Source organism: Xiphias gladius, chromosome 4, assembly GCF_016859285.1.
Source record: "Xiphias gladius isolate SHS-SW01 ecotype Sanya breed wild chromosome 4, ASM1685928v1, whole genome shotgun sequence".
In the NCBI taxonomy this organism is placed as follows: domain Eukaryota; kingdom Metazoa; phylum Chordata; class Actinopteri; order Istiophoriformes; family Xiphiidae; genus Xiphias; species Xiphias gladius.
The window spans coordinates 20,524,726-20,533,315 of NC_053403.1; the positions used below are offsets into that span (position 1 = coordinate 20,524,726).

General features: G+C 41.9%; 1 pseudogene; it reads right to left on the reverse strand.

Moving 5' to 3' along the window:
* Window positions 1-2,750: 2,750 nt before the first annotated feature.
* On the reverse strand, window positions 2,751-5,206 carry LOC120789352 (annotated as a pseudogene).
* Between the last annotated feature and the right edge of the window lie 3,384 nt (window positions 5,207-8,590).

Here is an 8,590-nt window from a genome sequence, read left to right on the forward strand (position 1 = left end):
ATTTTGATAATTGATGAATCCTTTCTTAATCCTTTCTGTCTTTTTCAAGCAAAATGCCAGAAATTCTCTGGTTGCAGCTTTTTAAATGTGACGATTTGCTGTTTTTCTTTGCCATATAGGACAGTAAACTAAATATCTGTGGGTTATGGACTGCCTCGCAAACAAAATAAGACATCTAAAATAAGACATGTTGCCTTTTTTGTGACATTTTATAGAAAGGACATATAACTGAGAAAATATTTGGCAGATTAAATAATCATTCCTTGCAGCCCTATTCTGTATGTATTCATGTTGTTTATGCTTGCTTCAGGAGGCTGCAAGCAGAAACAGACAGTACTGACAGTGCATTTGTGTGTATTTCAGTGTATGTGTGTACATGTGTATGTGATAGCCAGAGTGTCAGTTTGTGTATGCTTGCATAAAGTATGCAATTATTGGATTATATGCATGTGTGAGTACATCTATTACCGTGTGCCTGCATATTTAGTGTAAGTAATGCTATAATAGATAGTAATAATACCATACCATAATGTGGTAAACAGCGGTAATTTATGTTTGATTTTGTGTGTGTGTGTGTGTGTCAGTGGGTTGTTTTGGGAAGTGAAGGGTTGGATTCCTGAGTGCTGTGTAAGCGGTGCAGGACCGGAGCTGGGAGACTGCAGTGCTGCTGGCAGCAACACACACTGATTTGAGCTCAGACTGATACTCAGCAGAGGGGAGAGGAGAAGGAGGGGAGAGGAGAAAAAGGCTAAAAAAGGCTCTTAAACTGTAAAAAATACCCTTGGACATATACTGTTAGCATGTATGTACACTCACATTTTAGCATAACACACATGCACTCCCACTCACACAGACAAATATAACATGAACTGCAATGTTTTCACACAGAGGATCCAGAATTACATAAACTTCCGTACATAGTAATGCACAAAATCAAAAGTACATACATTCACACAGGCACATAACCATACACATGCAGGTATAATACACAGACACCAGTGATAAAACACACACACTTTCGCACACATAAACATATTCATATAGGAAAACTAATGTCTGTCTGTAATAGATCCTTAATTGACGCATCATAAATAAAATAAGGATTCCTACATGTAAAAACAGCCAAATAAATCTCTATATACTGTTTTACATAGACACATGCTTGTACAACTTGAATACCAACCATACCAGCCCATGCCCTGACAGACACACTGCGTCATGGCCAACAATCAGAGCCTGCAGCCTTGTTTACTCCCTACAACCTGTGTGCCACTGATTGTGCTAGAATAGCCCTCATCTCCTCCTTCTGCCCACTCCTCCACTCCTCCTCCACTTCCCTTCTAATTCCTCTGTCATGCCCCCCCCCCCCACCACCACCACCTACACCTCTTCTCCTCTCCTATCCTCATATCCTTTACCTTACCTTCCCTCGATGTCAGTCGTCTCTCTCCTTCCCTCATCTCTCTTGCCTCATTATGAATGGCTCTGCTGGGCTTTCAGAGAAGTTTTTCACTCACTTTCTCCAATTCTCTTTTTGTATATCATTACATATGTGCATGCCTTTTTCTGCTGCCTGTCTCTGCTTTCATTCCTCTCTTCTCTTCTGGCTCGCTGTCATTGCTCTAATCCACTGCTTCTCTCTCTTCTCATATCCTTGTAATCAATGGAAATATGAGTATGTATTTTTAAACAATCCAGGCCCTGTATTACAAAACTCAAAGCCGCTACCCCGCCCACTTCTGCCCGTAAATTTGATTATATAACTGAGTCCGTGTAGATCTTGAGGACACTGGAATCTAATTGTATCTGGTGATGGTGGTGGTGATGATGGAAGTGTGCATCAATGCGACATTTAACACAAAAAAGGATGTGTATTTTCTCGTATTTTCCCTAGTATGCACATTAACAACTACAATATGACCCAAACACTGGCCAATTCAGTCTGCCACCTTGAAGCCATTAATGAAGTCAATTCATCATGACAAAGATAAAACAGGGAGGGTGAAAGTAAATTCTTGACCATCTTATAATAATATCCTCTTTTCATTAATGTGCGAAATGCCAATTCAAATTTCAAAGCAGTCTGAGTGGCTAATATGAGACTGGTAAATACTCATGGCTGCTATTTTGATGTCTATCTGTGCTACAAACACAAGAGGTGCCTTCAAGTTTTCTGTCCTGCTAACTTAATAAATAGACAACCAATCCCCTGTATTGCTAAATTTGCTAAACAGCGCCATACAATGGCTTCAACAAGGAACTGCAACTGGCTGGAGCACAGATATATTCTTGCTTTGAATTCGAGCAACATGGAGGACTACCAGTAGTGAAAGCAAATACCACAGCATTAAGGAAGCATAGTGTCTCAGAGTCTCTGGTGGCATATACAGTAAGAATCAATAATTTGATGCCGTAAAGGTTAAATGCATGTTTCACACTATAAAGAATGTTCCAGTAAAGACATACAGAAAGAAAGAAAGAAACAAATAAAGAAACAAAGAAAGAAAGAAAGAAAGAAAGAAAAAGAAAGAGCAGGTAATCATTAAATGAGCAACTGGCCTCCTAACAGTACAGTTTTACCCCTGTACTTGGTCCCAGTTATGGTTAAATCACAGGCTGTAACACTATTGTTGAAAGATACATCCTAGGATGTGCTGGAACACATCATCAGTGATGTTTCCTGAGGTCATCGGGTGTTTCAGGTCTTTCAATATCATACACCCTCCCTCAGGCTACTCAGCCAGGGCTGATCAGACACCGGCTTGTGTCCCAGCAGCATTGGTCCGCAGATAGCTCCTCCTGATCCAAAGTCATTTAGAGGCCCTCTCTGCAGCTTCCATGGTGAACTTGATGGCCTTCCTCTATGCAGCTCCGGTGATGCCAACTAGGGTGAAGACCTTGTACAGTGAGCAGCCTTCAAAGCCTCTACAACCCACTTAAATGGGCTCAAAGCAAGCCTTCCAGCCTCTCAACCGGCACTGCTCCACCAGCTCCTAGTACTTGGACCGCTTCCACTGATTTGCCTCCTCTATACGGTCCTCCCAGGGAACTATCAGCTCTATCAGGAGCACCTGCTTTGTAGAGGCTGATTTTAGCACCATGTCTGGCCTCAATGAAGTTGTTATAATGTGGTCTGGAAACTTTAGCTGCCTCCCCAAGTCCATTCGCAGCTCCCAGTCCGATGCAGAGGTGAGCAGACTGGCTGCTGAACTGGGCTGTGCCCTAGGCTGCTCTCCAGTCCTGACAAAGGCGATGTTCCTCTGGCTGCGCACGTGCTTGATGTTAGCCAAGGCTTTGGAGATGGCCTCTGCAACAGGTTTAAACACCTGGTCATGTCGCTAGCAGTAGTGCCCCTCAACCAGGGCTGTGCTCCAAGGAACCTTTTCCGGGGCACCAAGGACATGCTAGAGTATCACTCTTGCCCCAGACGTGGAGATTTTGCTGGGCTGGGTAAGATAACATACACAGCTTGGACCATGAACTTGATTTGCTGGGGTTCCCCCTGACAGCTATCAGACCAGGTTATCTTCCGCTCCAGCCGACCCTCCAAACTAGTCCATACTCCCTGCTGCCACATGCCCACCATTTTGCTGGTCCATTCCTCCTTGACTCCTGCACGCACCTCCTCCAGGACCAGACAGTGTCTCTCCTTGCCATGGGCCTTGTCATAGTGAGGTTGTGGGATGGCTCCCAGCCCTGCCTGTCCTGTCCCCACTGTGCCCACCAAAGTCCTGTGTCTCAGCCGAGACTCAGCAATCTTCAAGCCTTCCTGGGCTCCACATCCTGCCTCTTCTCACAACAATGCCTGCTGAAGACAATCTAGAGTCCCTGGAATTCCGATAAAGCAGCTCCTCTCTTGTGCAGGAAACCCTGAACTCCTCATCGTGGCTACTGATTGGGAGCTGGAGTTTATTGGTCATCCCATAAAGTGCTGCACTGCTCAAGCTACGTGGCAGGGCCAACCATCTGCGGAGGTAGCTGCTGATCTTAACTCCAGGGTCTCAACTGTTGACAGTGTTACCTCATACACCAGCAGAGGCCAAAGGACATGGATACCATGTTGGTAGATCCAAGCCTCAAACCTGCCGGGTAAGTCAGACTTGTCTACCTTGGTGAGCCAAGTCTTAACGTCTTAACGTCTTAATGAAGGTACTGATGGGGGGCTGCCAAACGCCAGACATGGAAAGGGGGCCTTTACAAATCCACTTCATCTGCCTTGACCACCATCTTCATGGCAAGGGAAAAGAGCATGAAGTTCCTGTAGTAGTTCAGGGTGAGGTCCTTGATCTTGCTGGGCACATGGAGGTATTGACCTGTATGAACTGGGTGAACTGATCAGCTGGGTGACAACTCCGGTATGCTCAATGCAGCCTTGAACTCCAGGTATGCCACCTTTGTGGACCGAGGTGTCACAATAGGCATTCTTTAGGAGGAAGTCTGTCATCCTACTGGATAGGATCTTCCCCTCCATTCATAACAATGGATGGATCTGAACTGCTCGCGCTTGGTTGAGTCCTCCTCCTTAGGTATCCAGAAACCCTCAGCCTGCCTCCACTGGTCAACAGATCCCCTGCACCAAATCACTCACAGCATCTTTCAAAGGATTCTGAGGAGCTCTGGGCAGTGCTTGTACACTTTATAGGATCCTTGAGCTGAGCTAGCTCTGGCTGCAGTAACCACCTCTTGCACTTCCTTCAAGGTTCAAGGCTCTCTGGTGTTGAACTCCACTGTAGTAGGTGGTATATCCAAGAGGGCTCTGAGGGGCCCTAGCTCCTGCTCTCTATCAGGGTCACTCAGGGTGTTGTGCAGGAAGTGGTTCATCTCCTCCTTGGAGCAGGCAAGCCAGCCACTGCGCTTCTGCTCTAGCAGCTGCTTATTGATTCCGAATGGATTGGCTATAAAGGCAGTTCGCTTCCTGGCTTCTCCTGTGCCATTCTGCTCTGTGCAGGGTTGTGAGTTTCTTCCTGATGATGTTCCAGAGCTCTGCCAGTGGTGGTCTCTCCTCCTCATTTGCTACCTTGAACTGTCTTGCCAGAGTACGAAGCTCTTGCTGCAGTTGGTGGATCTTGTCTGCCCTTCGGCTCATGGTGTAGTTGGTTCTGGTGGTCTTGTGCACGTCAACGCCGAACCTCTGTGCTGCAAGACTGACAGTGGTGGTGGGCATTGTCTGAAGCCCTTTGTCTGCGTCTCCCCTTGCTGTTGATTCGATGATTCTGGCTGCATCCTCATCAAACTGGTGCAACACTCTATGTTGGCTTGCTGGACGCCATTTGATCCGACGCTGCTGAACTACTAAGCTCGGAGCTAGAGAGCTTAGTGTTTGGAGGATATGGGCTCTGTGGGGTGTCTCTGGGCTGGGCTCCTCCTCCTTCTTACCAGAAACGGATCCCATGCGCTGCGTTGTTCTCGCATCTAACTGGGCCTATTAACTGCTTGGATCGTTTGAATAAGTAACGATGAGCAAGTGTAATGTGATTAATGTCTTACTTCAGTTGTCCTATCAGGATATTTAACTTTCAGGGCCATGTAATTTTAGACAGGAAAATTGTTCTGGATTTGAAACAGGCTGAAAGCATCTCTCACTGTTTGACAGTTGCCAAGAGACACAATCAGTCCCTGCTGAGGATTATGGATATACAGTACTGAATGGCGTCTACCTAAGAAATATCTTTGTTTTTAATTGATTATTCACATTTTTAATATTTTAATTACTTTGTCATTTGATTATTAATCTAAGATTCAGATTATAAATTAGTCTGATGAAACTATACATGTACTGCATGTAACGGGATTTCAAATTCTGATACTAAATTACAAGATTAAAAAATGCACTGCTTTTCTTATACAGTACACATCTGGTGACGAGGTAGACTGCTGTACATGAATTTACCCCGTCAAAGCATCCTCTTCAAGTGTTAAAGTGCAACAATAAAAAGCAGAAATACAATTACTGTGGTTTGTAATAAATGTAAATAATAAGGCCTTAAAATATTTGCTTAAATTAGACTTTTTGCGTACTGTGACCCTTTGCAGCACCAAAACATCCACAACTATAGTAAGAAGTAATAATTTGTGCAATGCTAGCAGATGCTACAGTATATTGAGAGAACCTATAGTAAATGGTGGTGAGGCCTATCATTTTTCGCAGAAAGGTGATATCCTTAGTATTGGTTGTCCCTGTTGCGATCCTGGTGTTTAGTAGAATGATGCTCCTTGAACCCTTCTTTGCAGTTGGTGGCATACAGGGCATGGCACCTTCTGTAGGAATGCCCTGTAGGGTACACAATATTTTTCAGATTTGCCTTATTTTATCCAAGTACATTGTGCAGTTGCCACAAATGCAAAGGGCACCAAGTGTCAGATTCAGGTCAGTCAGACAGAGAGAGGTTACTCAACACGGTTAGAAGGATTTAGCTGCAACAAGAAAGCCAGAGACATCATACAAGAATAATACACAAATTTAGGTTGCAAATTTTAAGTTTAAAAATTTGTCATTTTGAAGATTAAAACTTTAATCTTTCTGATTTTTCAATAAATCATATAGAGGTTAAGGATAGGGAGGTGGATGGGAAGTTTAAGCAGAAATTGCACCTGTCACGCAGACAACGTAAAACTTCTTTACAGTAATGCTGATTATTTAAAACTACGAAAAGCACCAACATTTAAATAAAAAAAGCTTGTCGAATAATGATGAAGATAAAAATCAATCAACTGGGAAAAACATTTAGCTTTTTCAGACACTTTACCATCAGACAAGTGGGCATAAGTGCCAATAGTCTGTAGAAATAGTCATTTTTCCAGAAATATTCTACAAATAAGCAACAGATGTTTTTGTTTTTTTTAATTTAAAAAAAATTGTTAGGACCCCTTCCTTTCATCTCTAATATAAGTAACTATGAGAACAGTAGTGACCAAACTCATTTTGCATATATAATATAAAGCACCTAACATACACCTAACCACTAACACACACACACAAGACAGCAAACAACCCATCTTGTCTTTGACCAAGTCAATTTTCCTGGAGTTTGCAAAAGCTCTAGCGATGTCAAGGCAGTTTTGTTCTGAAGAGAAATAAGATACAGTCAGTCAAACAATAGTAGAAGTAGCAGTGTTAACTATGAAAGAGGAACAACTTGCTACAATAACTGCAGTATACTGTATTTGTTGGCAAATTTGGTTCAAAGGACAGTTTAGTAAACCAATTTAAAAAATGCCTGAAAACTGACATATTTATTATGAGTTCACACTTAAACAAAAATCTAATGGCTCCTATTTCCTGTTACTATCTCTAAATTTTATAAAACTCAATTCAAAGTTAAATTTCCATATATTTGTATTAATCTGTTACTAGCACACACATTAAAACATATTTGAAAATTTGTATTTCACTGAGTCCTCAAGCATCTATGGTGGCCCCTGGCCTCCACAAGAAGTTCAATAAGTTCTACTTGACCAGCGTGAGCTGCAGGTGTAGAGGCGTCCAGAAGAACTTGTCAGGTCAGGAACAGTTCATATCATGGTATGATTTAAAAATGTATCTTTGGGGTTCATTTTATTAATATCATTTACCTCATAACATCAAGTTAGATATCCAGGTGTCCTTGATCACACCATTAAGGACAGTTTTCAAAATGGTCCCTGCTTGTGTCATGCAGTAAGACCTGTAATTTTTTGAATAAAAGAAGGTGCTGAAATGTTCATTGCTAATCAACGGTAGATAATACATTACAAACAACTAAACAACTTTCAACTTTCTGAAAACCATTTTTTTTAGTGTAGTGAAATTAATAGAATAAGGCTGGAACTAAACATCTAAAATCTAAAATTGAATGTTTTACCAAAATTTTACAATCTGTGTTTTGTGTATACACATACTTATTTGTGACAAGGTGTTTTAAACAAATTGCTGTGATTTCAACTTGCATTTAATGTTTTTACAGTGCATTTAATGTTATAACCCATAAGATTTTTTTTTTTTTTTTTGCAATAGCCGTTTAGTATATTTACAAGTTGGATATAACTTCTCCATATATCAGTTTTCAATTTAAGTGGCGGGATCTGCCATTCCCATGCATACCTATGCACTGGGAATTCCCAGGAAAACACTGCCCACTAGTGCCAACCAAACTTTGTGTACAGCCACTGATTCACATTAAAAACGTTCAACTGTCGAAAAACTGCTTGCCTTTTGAATTTGTCACTGATAGTTGAAATCCCTGATAGTTAGCGTTGACGGCAACTATTCATCAAACGTGCATACAAAACAAGACATTGTCATTTTCTGCATGTAAACAGACACACCGGTTACTGTTCTGTTGTATTTCTGACAAAGTAGCTGCTCAACAAGTGTTTATTGCCCCCCGAATACTGGGACCTGTGGTATTGAACTGCACATGCTATTACATCCCGTAATTATGGATGTCACGAAATCAACTTTGGACTGAAATCTTAAGGATTAAGATTGCTGTTCAATGGTTTTACATAATACTGATATTCTTCACAAATGCAACTAAAAAGCATGTCTGTATTGATATAAGTGTGAAATCTGTGTTTCCAAAACCAGAAAGAAAAGAAATCATGAGTTTTC